Source organism: Mchenga conophoros, linkage group LG18 (genome assembly GCF_057382185.1).
Source record: "Mchenga conophoros isolate Kocher_MC1m ecotype Shallow Benthic linkage group LG18, M_conophoros_male_GT1.1, whole genome shotgun sequence".
NCBI lineage: Eukaryota > Metazoa > Chordata > Actinopteri > Cichliformes > Cichlidae > Mchenga > Mchenga conophoros.
In genome coordinates, this window is record NC_140543.1 from 20,135,742 (window position 1) to 20,155,181 (window position 19,440).

The 19,440-nt window shown below is 39.0% G+C and overlaps 1 protein-coding gene across 5 annotated transcripts in view; it reads left to right on the forward strand.

The window, feature by feature from the left end:
* tnr (tenascin R (restrictin, janusin)) overlaps positions 1 to 19,440 on the forward strand; it is a 220,427-nt gene that overhangs the window by 98,151 nt on the left and 102,836 nt on the right. For 4 of the 5 annotated variants that reach the window (XM_085256075.1, XM_085256079.1, XM_085256080.1 and 1 more), the window contains exon 3: positions 9,567 to 9,619. The exons of the other annotated variant lie outside the window; for it this stretch is intronic. The gene's annotated coding sequence lies outside the window, so the exon portion shown is untranslated. The remainder of the gene's footprint in view (positions 1 to 9,566; positions 9,620 to 19,440) is intronic. 5 annotated transcript variants of the gene reach the window in all.

Consider the following 19,440-nt stretch of genomic DNA (forward strand, 5'->3'; position numbering starts at 1 on the left):
CAGTGTGCGCACTGACGTCATCCGCGGTGCGCACACTGTCCGGTCTCATGGTGTTCGCTGTGTCGAATCTAGCGTAGAATACGTTTAGATCCTCACACAGAGAGGCCGTGGTCTGCGGTGTGCTGGTTTTCCCTCTAAAGTCTGTGATCGTGTTTAGTCCCTGCCACATACTCCGAGGGTTGTCAAACTGTTGTTCCACCCTGTCCCTGTACTCACGTTTGGCTGCTTTGATCGTCTTCCGGAGTTGGTAATGTGCGTGTTGAAGTATTGAAGTATTCGCTTAATTTCCAATTTTCCACTAAATGTTCACATCATAAACTTGTTCGGCCTTGCAGTTTCTTTGTTGTTGTTTTTTCATTAGTGTGGGTTATTGAAATAAAATTATGGCCAGCATGAAAATATAAGAAATGCAGAAGGGGAAGAGGTTTTGCTTTCTAACAACATTATCTTTTTTCAACTTTTAAATCGGTCAGTGGAGACCTTTGCTCAGACTCTGTGGTTAATTTATTTGGTCTGAAAAGCGAAGCCATAAGCCTAGTTTTCCCAACAAGTTAATGAACCGTGCCTTTGACAGGATTTCTATCATCTTCTCAGTTGAATCCCATGTTTATTGATCAATTTAGAGAAGTAAATAGTCACAGCAATCACTTAATTGAATATACAGTGGCTCAGCTCTGAAAGTCCAAACATTTCTTCAGCTTTTTTCAAAGTAACTTGGCTGTAATACACCCAGCCTGTGAAATGAACAGAACAAGTAAAAACCATTTGTGTCAATTAGTTTAAAAAATTGGGTAATAAGTTCCTTTTTATTGAACACAGTAGGCTTAAGGCCTCAGTCACACACACTAGAGGCCAGTTGGTAACCCCTTAGCAAGCATCCGTGGTAGTAAAAAAATATGTATCCGGTTGCTAGAGGTTGTTGGCTGTCACTATTGGTAGCAAAGAAGTATATGGTGCTACACCAAAAAAAAAGATGATGTTTGTTGTTTTGATTGCTTTAGTTTACAAGGAAGACACAGATCTGTCCTAAAATAGTCAGCTGGTCACATTAAAATTAGCATCTTTTGAAACACATCGGTTGCAGTGATAAGGCAAAGGTTTTACTTTACTTCCTGAAAGATGCAAGTTTAATTACCACTTGGTGAGCAGTTGGCAACCATTTCAAGACAAGTTAGCATTTTCTATGCAAGCTACAGTGACTGTACCTAGCAACTGAAGCAATCACAAGGAGGTTTTGGATGCAGCAACCAGGTTTACCTAGCAACTACTAGCAGCCTCTGGCAACCACTCGCCAGTCAGATAGGGAATTCATTGAAAGTTGGTGGGCAGTCACGGATTGGTCTCTGTGACAGATACCTAAGACTGAGGATCAAAATTTTGCTTGATGCCACTAACATTATTACATTACATACTTTATTAACATGATTGCAGTCATCTTGTGGGCGTAGTCATTTCCTGCTCTGCAAAGATAAAACTCATTTTCACCTGTCGTGACTCTGAATGTCTCACTAACAGTCTTGGCTTAATTATTTCAGTTACATGCTGGAGAAATTCCTAAATGAATTTGTGCTTTTTGAAATGTCCAGGTTAAATCATTTGCCGTTTTTTTTTTTGGGGGGGGGGGGTTGGAAGAAAGACCTCTTTAATGAACTGTTATTATAATATTTCATCATGCATAAGACCACTGTATTGCAGTTGTTGTTGTTTTTAAAAAAAACATCATTCTCTTAAATAGTAACTTGAAATAAAACAGTTTGATAGTCAATACGTTGTCTTTTCATTTTTTGCTGTGTTGCACAAAATAAATAAAAACAATTTTCAAACTCATAACATCCAGTAAGAAACCTGTTTGATGACATGTTAAACGATTCTTATTTTCTTGAGGAAAAAGATGGTCCAAAACCCATTTTTCATTGGTGAAAAGGGGGCAAAGAAAGGTTTTGGTGTGGCAGGTGATGAATGGTTAGTAGGAGGGAATCCATCTGCTGCATCAACACAACGGAAATGGGATCGTCCACTGATAAAAGATTGCACAGTGAGAGACGAGCCTGATTCACACCAGACCTAAACTCACTGTAGAGTACAGTAGTGTGTGTGCGTGTGTGTGTGTGTGTGTGTGTGTGTGTGTGCGTGCATGAGAGAGATGGACAGAGGATGTCTTTCAGTCTGTCTTTCTCTTTGTCTCTTTGTTTCTTCTCTACCATGCTGTCTCACTCTCTCTGTCTTTCTCTCTCAAACTCTCTCTCTCTCACACACACACACACACACACCCACACACACACACACACACACACACACACACACACGCTCTCTCACAAACACACACACTCTCACACACATATAAGAGAGAAATTCACCAGTGGCTGTGTGCCATCCTGACTAAATACCAACTATCTATCATCTGAGATATTTCATACTTTCTCAATTCAATAAGCCAATATGATTTATGTAGTGGCTGGGGTGGCTTTGGTATAGAATTATGTTGAGGTTTAGGACTATAGACAGTAATATACATTAAGTTCTTCATGTTTTAAATTTAAGTGCATATTAAAAAATGCCTGAAAGGTAGATTTTTTTAATCTAAATCCGTATTCTGTATAAACTTTAAAACTGCTTGAGGTATTTTTAGTGAATCAGTATGGATTTTAATCTTGCATGGAAAATATTGCAGAGACACACACATAAGTCTTTATCTAGTATTTAAAGCCACACAAGCCACACAGGCATAGCGTTGCAGGCCAGTGCAACACCCTGGTTACCACTGGTTGCTAGGGAAAAATGTATATTCCCCCACTGATTTGCAAATCATTTGCCTGAGGTTGCTGGCTTTCACCAGGTGAAATCGATCACAAAGAGGTGACCTGCACTAAAAACCTTGTTGTGATTGCTTTGGTTGCGGTCACCCATTGTTTGCCTGAAAGACTTTACTCTCCGAGCTGTAGAGAAACTTGAAAAAGTGCATCAAAAACCAGGACTGCTGACCATTTGGCTTCAGGGGAAACATTGTGCAATACCGTTGCAGCGATGAGGATTTCAAAAATGGTCTCCATTTCCATTTTGAATAAGAATAATATAAACGAATTTTCACAGTTTTTCTGTCAGTTGGCGAGTACTTCACAAGTGTTTGCAGACAACTCATCAAGTCCATGCAAACTACTGGTGACAAAAGGAATATGCTAGCGACCAAAGCAATGGTAAGGAAGTTTTCATTGCAGCACTCTATACCGCTTTGTGACTATTTCATGGAAGATTGAGAGCTAATTGCTACAATTTGTGTACTTTGCATATGTGCGGTATTCTGCTGCATCTCAGAACGTGAAGCATTAATGGCTATGGGAAGTGTCTGTGCAGTTGGTCCGCAGTGCGATTACTGTGTTCACATCTGCACAAATGAACCACACCAATGGAAATTAAATGGAGATGAACACTGCAGGTGTGAAAACAACCTTGGATATTAAAACTTCAAGCCTCCTGGGAAAATACACTGGCAGTGGACCGCAGAGAGTGTGAAGGAGTGGGTAATTTACAGTGTTCCTTATTTTTCATAAATCAGAGGTAAATGAGTCTTTTTCTGGATAAATCAAACTTGTTAATGCAATCGTAAAAGTATTTGAACTCTTTGAGAAGTATGCAGTTTTGGGGTTTTTCCTTTGGCAATTGCACTCAGCCAAAGTTAAAACCGTTTGTCCCAAAAGTTCCAAGATGCAAACAAATTCAGCTCCACGCAGCTGCCGTGCACATTAAATAAAATGTTGCATGCAGTATTCTTGCCATATGTGCATCTACGCAGAGTGCCTTTATTGGCAATGTTTTTTCAACTTTAATTGTATTAAAGGCATTGCTTACAAGAATGGACATAAAATAAGAGCAGATGGGAGCTGTGATACAAGTCAGCAAACACAAATCCTTTTGATCTACGCCTCCGCACCAAGCTTCACGAATTCACAAAATCAGCAAACTATAATTTCCATTCCCATTTTCACTTCATAAGAGTTGTACAACCCGATCAGTAATCTGTTCTCCCCAACTTTTTTTCTTAGACTTGCTGCTATTGTTTGGTGAGGCTGAAACCAAGACGGGGGGAATGCAAATTATTTATTATACACATTCATTTCTGTTGTCTTACATTGTTTATTTATGCTCGGATTTTTTGCAATAACAGCATTTTTCACTGGCTGCTGGCCCAGCGAATAAACTGCGGGAACATGATGTGATTTACATTCAAAAGCATTCCTCTGTGTTGCTCTCACAACTACAAAGCAGTCTGAGGAAGGAAACAGGACCATCTGTAACTTTCTTCTCTCTCAGTGGGACAGCGTACAGCAGCAACACAAAAAGCCTGTCTATATTTGCGCGCATGGATGATAATGCAAAGGTTTTGAGATGTTTGTGTTTTTTCTGAGTGGATTACTGAAGAGTATGAGCATGAGTTTGTGTATATGTATCTGTGCAAAAACTTTTTTCTTTAGGCAAAACACTTCTGGTCTGTCAAGACTTTCTTGGTGGTTTTTCTCTGTAGGTACTGCTGTGGAAAGGAAATGTTCATTTCACTAATGCTGTGAAATGGGCTGAAAAGAGCCTTTCACTGACTCATGCAACTTTTCTCCATTTAGACAACATTGTCTGCTCAAGCTGGATAAACAATACTGCACAAAGTAGTCGCTGGAAATGTAGCAGATTCATGTAACAGAGATAACTAGATATTGTCTTCTTTACCACACATACTGATTTCTTTTACTTTTCTACAGTACACCTCCATTTTCAACTGTTTATGCTAGTCGCGGTTATTGGGTCCTCAAGCTGGCTGTCTCAGCAAAAATGATTACCTGCTGAAGGCTGGTCAGCTCATCTTTTTTTATTATTAGTTATCTGTAACCCCAGACTTTCACGTAGCTTCCTCTACAGCAGCACAGGACCTTATACCACATTTTCCACACATGCTGTAGTTCTCCCAAGACCTATAAATAGGCCTTGATTTTTTTTAGTGCAATCATTGTTTCATTGTTGCACTTTTGATTTGCAATCACACACTGTGGTTTCTTTTGTTTGTTTGTTTGGTTTCTTTTACTGAACTGCAGCAAATTGAAAGAGGCGTGTACTGAAAAGAAAAACAAAGTGGTAATTTAAAGAAAAAAAAAATATATATATATATATATATATATAAAACAACTATGTTTGGCCCCGGTCAACCATCAGTTGGTTGTTAGGGAAAAATGTGTATTCCCTGACTGGTTGGTGAGTGGTTGCAGGAGGTTGCTGTCACTACGTGTAATTGGTTGCAAAAAGGTATATGATATCATCGAGATTGCAAATCAACTGCTTACAGTTTTGTTATTTTATTGTAATACCTATACTAATTTAAATAAATATTACCTCTGGCTTATTCCCCCCATATGAGAATAATGAAAAAAGACTAAAACTAATGATGAAACTAATAAAAATTTAAATAAAAAAAGAATAACAAATAATAAAGACAGAACAGAAATGAGCAAACCCAAAAACTGATTTGAAAGTTGGCATGTGTTTGCTGACATTTGGGAGTAACACTATAGGTTGCTGCAGTATCTGCTAGCGACTAAATCAAAACCAAGGAGATTTTTTGTGCATAACCCTGTTTGCAACTAATTTCACCCAACGACAGCAGCCATTCACCAACAATGGCATGGGCTATGCATTTACAGAAATCATAGGTAATTTGATTGGCAGGAGGTTGCCTGAGGTCACTGAACGGTATCTAGACAGTCTAGGCAAAGTCATGTGTCAAGTGTTTCTTCCAGTGGCAAAAAACATTATAAAGAGGAGTTAAGGGTAGGTGGTAGGGTCCACCACTCATCTGGAACCGATGACTCTTCTGCTTTCTTATTTCCCTTTTAGTTAAATATTTTTTCTTGTTACCTCAGCCATTTTTCATTCTGCTGTATCCTGTTTTTCAGCTCATGATCTTGGCTTGAGTCATTTCTAGCAGCAGTGAACAAAACTGTTCTAATAAACCTGCTGCAAACGGCAGACCAGTGACCAAATGGTGGAGAGATAGCGATGCATTCAGCTGCTAAAGACAGAGACATTTTTTTCACATGTATGAGTGAAGATTATAGAAGATGTTTTTACAAAACACCAGAAAATATTACTCTGAATTCCTTTTTACTAAATAAATAGGGTTAATGTGTTAGCACATGATTGCTTATCAGCCCAGCAGAGGCTTCATCCTGCATACAAAGTAGCAAACACATAATAAATTTCATATTGTTATATATATATATATATTTGAAAATAATATTGCAGAACTGTAAACAGTGACTTTGCATGTTTATTTCCCTCATGAAGAGCACAGATGGAGATGAATATCTCTCCCGCCTGTAATGTTTGAAGAACTAACAGAGGAGTCTAGTTCTTTTGTTTACTTAATCAACCTTCTTTGCTGGAATAAGCCAAAGTGAAAATGACACCAATTTCAGAGAATTTGCAACCGCTCTAATCTGAAAGGAGCTACGTCCAGCAGAGCATGCTATTTTGTGTCTCGGAGGGTGAGTGAGACACCCGCTAGAGCAAAGAGGGCTTGGATTTTGTGTCTTGTGTGGGTGCATGTGTATGTATTTGAGTGACTATGCCTCAGGAGGTTTGTTGCAACAAAAAAAACTCAATAGTACAACAAACAAGGAAAGCAAACAAGTCCTTTTTCTGTTTTCCTTGTTGATACATAGCTTTGATATTGGCCGTTCTTTTCTCAGCAAGGGGATGTGTACATACTAGAGATGGCACGATACCACTTTTTTATATCCGATACCGATACCGATATCATAAATTTGGATATCTGCCGATACCGATATGAATCCGATATAGTGTTTTTTAATCAACAAAACTGTTTTTTAAATATCTTGCTGCATTTTGTATAAGTTCATACTCAAGTTTAAAACAACAACTACACTAAAGCTATTCTGTTATACCTGTATGCAAAAAAAAATATTTCATAGTTCAGCAATACTGATCAATCTAATAAACTTACAGTTTTTTACAGACGCTAGGACACATTTCCCAATACTTAGGTCACTTTTGCAAAACTCTTCACACAATCCTCCTAACTGACCGTCAGCTTGGCAAAGCAGTTCATTTCACATTCAAAATGCACTACAACTACCAAAACACTTCATTCAGGTCTCAAATAAACTCATTCTTCCAGAACACTAGCAAAGGTTGACAGCCGACAAACACACTTTGTCACCCACAAAACAATGACCTAAAAAACACTAACAACATGTAGCATTACACAGTGTTTTCTTGTGTAAAACAAGGACACATCTCTGTTTATAATTTCAATATATGTTACTGGAATGAATCAGACATCATGCAGAATTCGTTAATATTTGTTTATGTATTTTTATTTTTTTGCACTAAGTAATCCCAAAATACAAGAATTTGTATACACACCATCCACTGATACACATACAATAGTAATGCTAATCTACTCGGTCTTCTCCATTTGGCCACATCACATCTTATGTCATCTAGGGCAATACACCTAGGAAAGAATCTTCTGGCTGCCAGAATTGAAGGAGTTGAAAAATTGAAGGAGTAACACCTGTGTAGATGTTCATCTACAATGAGAATAAGCTGTGGCTGGTTAAACTGCATTTTTAGATTTAAAATATGTTTCAATAAAATATTGCTGTTGGATTTTGCTGTCTTTTCAAGTTTTGCATTGTGTTATTGTTTTGGCCATAAGTTTAACAGTTTTGAAAACAGTATGTAAGCACATGCAAAATGTCCTGTACGTACAAAGATTTTTGGCAGTTGTTGTGTCTGAGTGAGAAGATGATTCATGAAATTTGAGAGATGTAGTCATTGAATGCATTTTGTGCCAAAACAATGATAACTGGTCCTCAGTTTAGCCCACATAGACTTCTGTTGTGCTCACTGTGTGAGGAGTTTTGCAAACGTGACCTAAGTATTGAGAAATGTGTCCTAGCGTCTGTAAAAAACTGTAAACCTGCACCATCCTCCCTATTCTGGTATTTTAAAGAGTACTTAGCGTAAATATTAAGCAACCTAACTAATAGGGTTCCAACTCCCAGCAACAAAAATAAATAAATAAAAAATAGGGAACCACCCCTCATACTCCACCTCATGATGCTTAATCGACGTAATCAACCTTAATTTGATGCAGTGTGAAAAAAAATGCACAGAAATCAATTATTTTTCAAGAAATATTAAATAGATTCAACATCTTTCTTCAACAAAATTGCAGACTGCACAGATGGTACCTTCCCAAAGGAAAAAGTACTATAGCTTACTAGGGTATATATATTATACTTAATAGTTACTATATACAGTAATGGACTTCTATTCATTTTGCATCAAATTAAAACTTTGGGTGTCAGATAATTATTTATTAAAAGCTCGACATTTTAAATGAGAATAAGAAAGAAAAGTATGTCTTTGTGCCCCCTTTTCCCTGTTAACGCCCTATCGGCCCCCCTGGCTAAACTTTGCTAGATCCGCCCCTGCACAGTTACAGCCGTCAGCTACGTAGAAAAAGATCCTGGAGTAGAAAGTAATATTAAATACATTCTAACAACAGCTGATCAAGCTTAAACGTGCTGCTGTTGTTCAGCCGCTGGTTTCCTCTTTCTGGTGCGAAGTGGGCCAAAAACAAACTAGAGACACGGACTCCCGACAGAAAAGCCGATCAGCTGATCATTAAGCAGTTTCATGATTGAAGTAGCAGCAAGAAGAAGCAGTCGCTCCATATATCGCTTGTTAAGCTTAACGCAGGAATGCTTTACAAACATTCAGAGATGGACTTACACACTTGCTTTACTTCTCTCGGGATAACTTTGTCGAAGATGAAATGCCGGGTTGCTAGCGAAGCTCCAAATGCTATCCAGACCACCACAGGTCCCGCATGCCACAGCCGCTCTATCACGTGATGCATACTGCTCCGACGTGCTAACGTTCTGAGGTGAGTTACGGTGTGTGGCAAGTTTTGTGAGGTGCTTTCGTGATATTTAATGGATCGGATTACATTTTTTATTTTTCTCCGATATCCGATCCAGTAATTTAGGTCAGTATCATACCGATACGTAATATCGGATCGGTCCATCTCTAGTACATACATACCTGTGTGAGCTTTTGTTTGTATGTTTATAGGTTTTTTTTGTGTGTGTGTGTGTGTGTGTCTTCAGTATCATTGCAATGTCCCACTGTTACTCTGCCATTATAAATGAGGCATAATAGACAGGACTTATTTGTCAGTGAATATATGTGTTGACTTTTACTGCTAATTTAGTATATATAGACACAGACAATCTACAAGAGACAGAGATGACTTAAGAAGGCTGAACTGCACGTCTTTACCTGTGGTTTGCATACATCTCAGTTCGTTATGTAGTACGTGGGTGTAATAAACACCTCTGCAGTGTTAGCAGTGCTAATGCCTGTGCATCTTTACCACTGAGCAATTTGCATTTCAAATCATCTCCAGAGAGCGCTGTAAATCTTAAGTCCGGGATAAAGCGATTCAAATGTGGAATTGCTCTAATGCTAATTTAATGTTCCACTCTCTTGGACAGGTGCAGAGTCAGGGGGAGATTGGCTACAAGAGAACAAAGTCCTCACGGAGAAGGTACCGTCCGCATACACAAACATAGGCGCTCACCTACGTGTCGAGACACATTAATGAACATCCATATTTTTCCCTCTGGCTATAGTGTAATGTTCAATTTAATGGTCTAATGTTCCTTAATGACTGCTTTATGTGCATGGACTTATTGTGAATCTATCAACCTGAAGCACATCTAATCAGACAATTAGCCCTCATCTTGGGCTAATTTCCATGTATGTATTCATCACCATTAGTGGCTTTCTAATAGAAACACAAATGAATTGTCAGCTTTCTCTCACATAGTGCACACACACACCTATACAAACACACACACACACATACACACACACACACACACACACACACACACACACACACACACACACACACACACACACAAAACTCGCTTTCACTCCTTAATGAGGACATCAAATTGACATAATGCTTTCACTAGGCTAACCCTAAGCCCTCCCCTAATTTGATCCCCACAAGTGACTGTTGGTACCCACAAATATAGGACCTTTTTTTGGTCATCACAAAGATTATACAAATACACACACACACACACACAACCCCGTTCAGCTATCTTAGCGAGGACCTTCATTAACACAATGCTTTCCCTAGCCCCTTACCCTTACCCTAACCATTAAAAATGAATGCCTAACCCTAACCCTAGGAGCCTTAAAGGAGAAAACTGGATGATCCAGCAGCCACTAGGACCACGCAATAAAAACTTCAGCAAAAGAGAACTAAATCAAACTCTCTCTTATACCTAACCATAACCTAATTGCAACCCTGACACTAAAACCACACTTTGAGCCTCAAAAATGGCTTTAAATGCCTTCAAATTTGTGAGGACCGGGTTGTGTGTCCTCGCAAGTGACTGTTGGTTCTCACAAGTATAGTAGAATGCAGGTTTCAGTCCTCACAAAGATAGCTAGACAGGAACACACACACACACACACACACACACACACACACACACACACACACACACACATACAGTGTTGCATACAAATGATCCATACTCTTTACAAACACAGAAAGCTAGCGATCATCAAACCAAGATAAAAACATAGACCATCTGATCTTTCGGTATTAACCCCCATGTATAGTCCAGAGTTTCTAATTGCTCCCATTCAGGCGTGAAAAGGTTCTGACAGAAAGTCATCTATTGCAAACATGCATGAGAGAGCATGCAATCAGCTGTTAATGTTCTTCTGCCTGCAGATTGCTGAGATGTCGGCATTGTGATTTGTTCAGTCAGGTGTCTGTTATTTATTTAGCTTCAGTGTCAGTTTCAGGTTAATTGCTGTATCCTAAATAACAAATGTACACAAGTAATACATTCAGATCAAGTATCTCTAAGCTTGTATTAGTTAGTTATACAGTGCTTTACTTCTCTATCGGAGCATTTAAAGTGCTTTGTACTGCAAGCGTCATTCACCCAATCACACACACACACACACACACACACACACACACACACACACACACACACACACACACGGTACTTTCAACATCTTCATTCAATTCAATTAAATATTCAGTTAAATTTCATTTACACAGCGCAAAAAACCAAGAACAGTTGCCTCAAAGCGCTTTATATTGTGAGGTAAAGACGCTACAATAATCCAAAGAAAACAGAGAAACCCCCAACAATCATATGAATCCTATGAGCAACCACTTTGGCGATAGTGGGAACAAAAAACTCCCTTTTAATAGAGAGAAACCTCCAGCAGAACCAGGCTCAGGGAGGGGCAGCCATCTGCCCTGACTGGTTGGGATGAAGGGAGGAAGACATTCTGTGCCTTTAAGCATTTTGCCTAATATTCATGCACACACTCACACTCTGATGGTAACTTTCAGTAGCTTGCCCAAGGATACTTCGACATATAGACTGGAGAAGCCGCAGCCATGATCTGTGGGCTGTAGCGCATAGCTGTTCTGCGCTAGTACAGCAATTCTCCAGGTTAATTCCATTAAGACTCCAACATGCTAAGCAGTTTCTTGACACTGTTCCATCTTATTCTTGCTCCTTACAGCTGATTTAAACTTCTTGGGCAAATCTGTGTACAGAGACTACGATGTAATCTACCCAAGTGGATGACGTTGATGCCAGTGTTTATGTTCATGTATAGACCTCATCTTTGAAGGTTTGCAAAGAGTGTTGATTTAAATTGACAGAGAGAGACACAGCACTTCTTTTTTCACTCTTCAATAAACATTTTTCCAGTCTAGAAGGAATATACAGTTCATACACATGGCAGTAAACTTAAATTAGTATCCGTAATTTAATATAATATTATAAATAGATGTTTCTTCAGGTACGAGGCATTACTGCCTTATTGATGATATGTAAGTTTGAGTCGCACTCTCTGATTTGGGAATATGATGCACTGCTCTGTGTAATTACACATGGGTTAAACAGCTTTAGCATCTTTATCTCTTAATTAAATTTTCAGCCCTGGGACAAAATAGGAGCACAACCTACACTGCTTATACACTGAACTGGGGAGAATCTTGCACAGATTTTAATTTTAGGCAGTGATTATCAGGAATGTAGCAGGTGTCCGTAGGATTGGTCTTGAGTGCCAGTACTTCAAACAGAATTTTTTTTTTCCCGGATAATAAAGTAAATCTATTAGTTGCATAAACAGGATTATGATTAGGACCAGTTTCAGTTTACACACCATGCATAATATTTTTTCTGGCAGTCCTTACAGCAGTGATTGTTGTGTGCATATTAATCACTTCAACATAATTTAATTTCATCTTACATTTTAACTGCAGGTTAATAAAGTGTTCAGTATTTTCACAAGTTACTTCTGTATGGAGCCACATTAATTACATTATTAATTGTGTTACATAGAAGAAAAAAGTATATTTTTGCAGTGTGAAATTATTGTGTGAAATTATTTTTACTTGCAATGTTGGTCTTGTGGTTTTAACATTTATGTGAACCTTTTGATTGTGACTGAGAATCAGGACAGACAGCAGTCTTTCAGCTGGAGATTTAAATGTTTCTGACTTTGTCATCAATTGGATAGAAGAATGGACTGAAATGCAGACACAAGAACAATATGAAGTAAATATCACGAAGTCTATGTGGTTACTTAGTGGTGTGCTGTTTATTCTGGCAGCTGTTTGTTCTCTGTCTCTTGGTTCTAGTTTTACTTATCCTGTGTCATTGTCTTGATTATATGAAAACAGCAGTTGAACATTGTGGAAGTCTTTATTGATGTGTCTTTATTGTCTTCTTTTGTCCGCTTTTATAAATCGGTGCGTGGGGAGGCTCGGCTAATTTGGGTAGCACAGAAGTAAGAGAAGACCTTTTCTGCCTGCCTAGATATATAGACCTCCTCTTTGAAGGCCTGCAAAAAGTATTGGTTTGAATTGACAGGGATACACACCACTTCTCTTGAATAAGCACTATTTCAGTCTAGAAATAATCAGATCAACATACATGTGTCAGTATAATTAAATCATTGTTTCAATTTCAGGATGTTTCTTTTTTTAATGGATGTTTCTTCAGGCTTTACCGCCTTATTGATGATATGCAGTTTCCATCTCTCATTATGTGTATGTTTAAATAGCCTGTTTTCTTTTTTTTTGGTTTTCTTTGGTTGTTTCCTTTTCTTTTTTTGAACGTAGTTATTATTTTTTCATTGTGGGTTGGTAATATGTAGTTTTCATTTTTTACATTTTTTGAAATCCTTTTTTTTGTTTTTAATCCTGTTAAATCAGGGAATTGGAGGAAGGAAAGTAACAAGACACAGCTGAAACTAATCTGGATAATGACAGGGGAGGAAGTACAACTAAATGTAAAACACAGGAGACAAATGATTACCAAAATAAAACCGTTAATAATTTCAATCGGAACTGAGACACTGAACATGTGTGCTTAACAGGAGGGAAAACACACGGGGAGGAAGTAGAAGGAAACACAGAGGAAAGTAATTAACTCACTAGGTACAAAGTGTAACTAGAATTAAAATACAACCAGGACTGGAGACCCTGGAAAACTAGAGAAATGAGAATAAAAAAATAAACTATAAATGAAACTAAGAACAAAGCAGTCAGCCAGACAGCATCTAATAGTAAGCGTGAATTTAACCTCCAAGAAACTCTAGTCGATCACAATAGACTATAATGTTGTTGAGACTGACACAAATGAACACATCAGAATGCAGATGTATATCCTTGATTTGTTTTATATAGTTTAAAATTGAAGGGAACCAGGGAAAACTCGCCATGGATAGCTTCTTTATCATCGTAATGGAACACTTGTAGAGGTTCGATAGCAGCAGAGAGAGAACAATTACTTGTAGCAAAACAGAGTAAAATGGAAGACAGGAGGTAAAACGATGATAGTGGAATAGCAATTGACAATTTTTGTTGCTGCTTTGTTTGCAACCTTTAGACTGATTAAACAGTTTGATTACTCCTGCAGTCATTAAATATGAGAAGAGGCAGCAGCAGCCATGATTTTGAATCAACTTAGCTAGCAAATATGTGGTCAAGCATGCAGAAACAAAATTTATTTCAGAGTGAGCCAGTTTATTCTGACTGAAGTGCTCTGATTGAGCTTATCCTCTGGGTATTGGTAGCATGTCGAGCAGCTACTGAGAGAGAGACAACGGATGAGAAGGCGATACAAGGGCTTGAATGGCAGGAGAATAACAAGTCGAAGCCCAGAGCATGAGAAACATATACACAGACAAAAAGGAGAGGGAAAATCAAAAGAGATGGAGAGAGGGATGGTAGACAAAGAGGAAGGCTAAGCAGAGTGGAGACGAGGTGAGAGTGACAGCAGTGGAAGCCTTTGATCTTAGGCTTCTAATCAATGGGGATTATGGTCTCTGTGCCTGTGTCAGTCCTAATTATTGCACCGGCACATAGAGACAGTGGGCATCCAGAAAAACAGCAGACAAATACAACCCCATCTTCCAAAAAGAGGCATTCTGCAAAGCTCCATATAGGTGAATATGATCAGACACATGAAGTGTTTGACAGGACACAGAAATCCAGCGTGGAGATGGATTCAGCATAGAAAGTTGATTCTGGTCATATTAAAATCGTCTCTGGAGACTGCACTGCCATGACTAGTCAAACCGGAGTGACTGTAATGTGCCAGCGGGGAGTGCATCTCCACTACGGGGAGTAAACATTGTGAATACATGACATGGGAAATCACATGAAACATAACGTAACAGAAGACTGTAAACTGCAGCATAAGGATAGGCAGAGCCTGGAGAGCTACTTTTAAATCTTTGAATTCTTTCAGCTTCCAGTGACAGCAGATGGATTCCACTGACTGCATCTAGGGAGTTAAGATTTTACTGATGTTTTCCTGAGACACAGTCTGAAATATGATGGATTATGCATCTCGTCCCTAATGCTTTTCTCCTCTTTTGTATTTACACATAGCACTGTAAACTGCAAAACACTGTCAAAGTATAATTCATAGTATCCAAGAATTTTTAGGGAATAGCCTAAAAATATTTAATGCACATTTAATACATAACATGCTATTTCATTGAGTCAGTGGGTTCCTGCAGAATTGCAGATCTGCATTAAATACTGGAAGACTATGTGTTAAATATGCTAAAGCATGAATGTGCTCACACTTGGCAGGTTTGGTTTGATTAAAGCATACTCTGGTGCAGTTGCTCTGTTAGAATGGCTCATTTGAGCAACTGCAGATGCTGCCATCCCAACTTTTGTGCTCATATTGCTTCAAATTTTGTGCACTTTCCATGAAATGTTGACAGCACAGATCAAAGTAATCTAAGGCTACGTTCACACTGCAGGTCTTAATGCTCAATTCCGATTTTTTGATCAAATCCGATTTTTTTGTCTGCTCGTTCACACTACAAATAAAATGCGACAGCAAATGCGCTCTAGGGTGAACGCTCAAAGCGGCCCGCATGCGCAAAAGAAGACGTCACACACAACGTGCTCTGTTTAGACCCAGAGCAAACTATATTGTTTGACTGATGGCCCTTAATATAAAGACTTCGGACTTCATGTTTCCCAAGTTTTGCTTTAAGTTATTTTGTTATTTACATAATAATGTAGATAACCTAATAATGATCCTTATTGCTGTTTTAGAGGAGCGGTGCTTCAAAGGATAGTTGCAGATTTCTGTCAGAATCTGCAGGTTATGCAGTACAAATAAAATGTTCACGTTTCTCCAACGTTGTCTTCCCAGCAGTTTCACCGGATGGCCAGGGAAACGTTCGTGATGTCTTCTCTGGCGCTGATAATTGGCGTCTGTCTTGTGTCAGTGACGTAAAAGACGGATTTAATGCGACATGACCATTCACACAGCAGTCGCTTTCTGAAACATCGGATATGTATCGGATTCAGTACCACATACGAAAGAGACCCAGATCGGATTTGAAAATATCGGATTTGTGCCGTTCACACTGTCATACCATGATCGGATATGGGTCGCATAGGGTCAAAAAAATTGGATTTGATGCGCTTTCGCCTGCAGTGTGAACGTAGCCTAAGCTGTTAAAGACATTTAAAGGCATCAAGCAAGCATGTGATGTTTTTTTTTTATACCACAGAAACAGTGTTTAGAGGTGTGTATGCAAAGACAAAAGCGGTAGTTTGGAGCTGTGCTCCTTGAAACTGTTATAGCTGTGTCAACAGTACATCCAAATGTGTGATGCTGCATTCTGACATGGTAGCTAGGATGAAGAAAAGCATGAAGAAATGATTGAAGAAATGATTCTTGGCAAATGTCCGATGTAAGAGGAAAGCGAAGCGTGAAAGTCTTGACCTCCAGACCTGCATTCAACATCAGAGGAAACTGCTGAAGGATTTTCAAGAATCTGAACATTTTTACAGTAATACAAGAGTGCAGCTTTTAAAAAATGAATGAAGGCAAACCATGAAGTCGAAGAATACATGTTTTATGCTTTGGAAACACAGCAGAATGCTACCAACACTGATTTTTTTCAGTCACTGGGCACTTTGATAAATGCAGTGTGCCACAATAAGCCAGAAGGCCCATCTTTGATCAAATTCCACTCCTTAGTGAGGCGCTACTCCAGTGTCAGCCCCTCAGCACACCATGACATGTTCACATGCAGCTTCAGCAGTCCATTTCATTTGCATGTTCTCCTCTTCAAACAGAAGACCACCCACTGCACTGTTTGCTCATCAAGAACCCCTATGTAAAATGATGCCCACCATTCAACCATCAGTCTCAAACAGAGGGTAAACAGCCAAAGGCTGATGTTAATGGAATACTCAGTTTGTTGTTGGTGCTACATGTGGCAATGTTGACCCAGAATGTTTTGAATCTTTAGGCTTTTTGGGATAATGCTTAAGCTTCTAAGCTCCCCTCTTTGGTTTTTAGTTAAGGTTGGATGAGGATCTGTTAGACTTTCTTTGACTTTCAAAAGTTTTATTTCTGATTAAGTTTCTGCTTTTGAAAAAACTAAACCTTTACTTTAGGTTTTGCAAAAGCTTCACTTGTTTTTGGCACCTTTTTAAACATGTCTCTTAGCATGTGGATTCTATATAACATACTATATATACATACATACCTCAGATGTGGCAGTTTTATTTTTTGCATAGAAATAACTAACATGAATATTTTAATCCTAATATCTATCATAGATAATTAATAAAACTAACCTAAACTATTAAAGTATGGTAAACATTTATTCCATAGTTTTTTGTTTTGGTTGTTTTTTTTTTTTTGTTTTTTTTTTTAAAGAGCAGTACTGGCAGGCTAAGTGGAGTCTTGCTCTGGCAGTAGCTGAAACAAAAACTTGGGTGTGGGAGGAGTTCAGTGAGACGATGGATCAAGACCATCAGATGGCCTTGAAGTAATTCTGGCAAAATGTTAAGAGACTGAGGAGGGGAATGCCAAGCTCTTCTAACTAGTGATGTGCGATACCACTGATTTCCTTTCCGATCCGATACCAAGTAAAATTCAGGGTGGTATCGACGATACTGATACGATACCGATACCCTATACAAAACGTATTTAATTTATTCTATCTCAAATTATAGCGTCATAATGATTACAGGACATCAGATTACTTGTTCTTATCACTTAATAATGCAGAGTTCATCATATAGAAATAAAAAACTGAAGTTTTGCACTATTTGAACACCTTGCCTGCCTGCAGCACTAAAGGACTCAGTGAGAGACATCTGTCTCGCCCTAGCAGCACCTGTCCACTCCTCCTCTTCAGTTCGCCTCAACATATGCTCGTCATATTCTGTGATATGATTTACTCTGAGGTGTTTGACAAGGTCAGTGGTGTTGCCACAGCACCTCACTTTTTTGCCACATGTATCGTAAACCATGCCTCAGCTGTTTGTGGAGGTAAAATACGTCCGCACATGACTCCAATTACGCTCAGCCATTCTTGTGAGTGCGCACGCCAAGGGGCTGCGACACATTTATACAGCTATATTTCACACATGACTATGAAACCCGGAAGAGGAAGTTGTTCCTTCGAATGTAGACAATCCGAATGTTATAGTTTCTTTCCACTGTGTTCCTGTTAATGATAAACTACAAATTTACCCTAAATTACTAAAATATCGATATTTTAATGTGAGAATCGATTCTAGAACATAAATGATTGGTATCGGAGGAATCGATATTTCAGGATCGATCCACACATCACTACTTCTAACACATTGTATAGTCCAGCTGGGGTGCTGCTCACTTCAACTGAGGATACATTTGGTTGGTTGAAGGAATACTTGGAGCATACTTTCAGTCCCACTTTCTTATGTAGAAAAAGCAGAGTTGGGGAATGCCGGGGGGAAGCTCCTCATCCATCATTGGGAATGAGGACAATGAGGTAGTTAAACAACTCCTCGGTGACAGGGTCCCTGAATTTCCAAAGACCTTGGATGTTATCATGCTATACTGGTTGACATGCCTCTGCGATGGCATGTGTTGATTTGGGACAGTGCCTCCAAATTGGCAAACTGAGGTGGTGGTTCCCATCTTTAAGGACATCTGAGGGTGTGCTCCAGTTATAGGAGGATCACACTCCTCAGCCTCCTTTGAAAGATCTACACAGAAGTACTGGAGAGGAGAGCCTATGTGTTAGTCAAACCTTGAAATCAAGAGAAACATTTTTTTTCTCCTTTGTGAAACACTGGACCAGCTCTGTCATCTCAAATATATTCATGCATACATTGGAGTTTGCCCAGTCAGTCTACCAAGTGTTTTGTGGACTTACAGAAGGCATTTCATCGCATCCCTCAGAGCATCCTTTGACGGGTGGTTTGGGAGTATGGAATGTCTGTCCCATAGTTTGCCTTTTCCAGTCAACTGCCATGAGAGCTTGCACTATATTGCTGGCAATGATTCAGACTTGTTCCTGGTGAGTGTTGGACTCTGGCAGGCCCCTTGTCACCAATTCTGTTCATAAATTATATAGACGGATTTTCTAGATTTTCCATCTTGGTGGGCGTAGGATATTGTCTCTGCCTTTTGCAGATGACATGATTCTTTTAGCTTCAGTGTGGTCTCCACCTCACATTGGAGTAGTTCACAGCTGCGTGTGAAGCAGTGGGTACCTTCAAGCCTGAGACCATGATTCTTAGCAGAAAAAAACAAGTGCACTCTCTGGGTTAGAGACAAAGTGCTCCCCCAAGTGGAGGAGTTTAAGTATATGAGTATCTTGCTCACAGGTGACTAGAAAGGAGAGTTGGAAATTGACAGACAGATTGGTGCAGTGTCTGCATTGACCCGAACACAATATTGGTCTGTTGTGGTGAAAAGAGAACCTAGCATAAAAGCGAATCTGTAAATTTACCTGTTGACCTACAATCCCTACCTTCACCAGTGG